Below are 662 nucleotides of genomic sequence, written 5' to 3'. Positions count from 1 at the left end.
ATCTCTTGAATGCTTATTTTTATTTTAGATTATGTTCATTATGTATAAATATTTGAATATATTTTTAGCATTCAAATATAGTATAATTAAATGTTATTTATTTGATTATGTTTTAGCTAATAATCATTGTATGAAAATAACTCATAAATTAAAGATTCATTTCCATTATTTGGAAGCTATATTTTTTGTACAACCGTAATATTTTACTATACATAATTTTTCTATTAAGTCTGTCATTTTTATAATATACATATTTGAATTAATATTTTTATTGTTGGAATTAAGTTAATTCATATGTATTATTAAATTCATATGTTGTGGATAACTCAATGTACAACACGTTATTGTTTACATTAATTTGTATTTTCAAATATGCTAATAATGTTTCAAATCTTTGTGTATTAATTTTACTATTATTGTCTTATCTTATTTTTTATACCAAATGATTTGATGAGCTATTAGGATGTGATATTTTTTGTAATCTATTTGAAAAATACATTAAGTTGTGATTTGACGGGATATTTTTTCTGATAATTTTAATCAAAATACTAAAAATAGTCTAATAATTGATTTGTTATTCTTATATATATTCCTAATTAAAATACATATATTTTCCATGAATATATATATTATTGTTATCTTTTAATTAAATAATATAATGA

This window comes from Lupinus angustifolius, chromosome LG10 (genome assembly GCF_001865875.1).
Source record: "Lupinus angustifolius cultivar Tanjil chromosome LG10, LupAngTanjil_v1.0, whole genome shotgun sequence".
NCBI lineage: Eukaryota > Viridiplantae > Streptophyta > Magnoliopsida > Fabales > Fabaceae > Lupinus > Lupinus angustifolius.
This window is presented reverse-complemented; position numbering follows the sequence as displayed.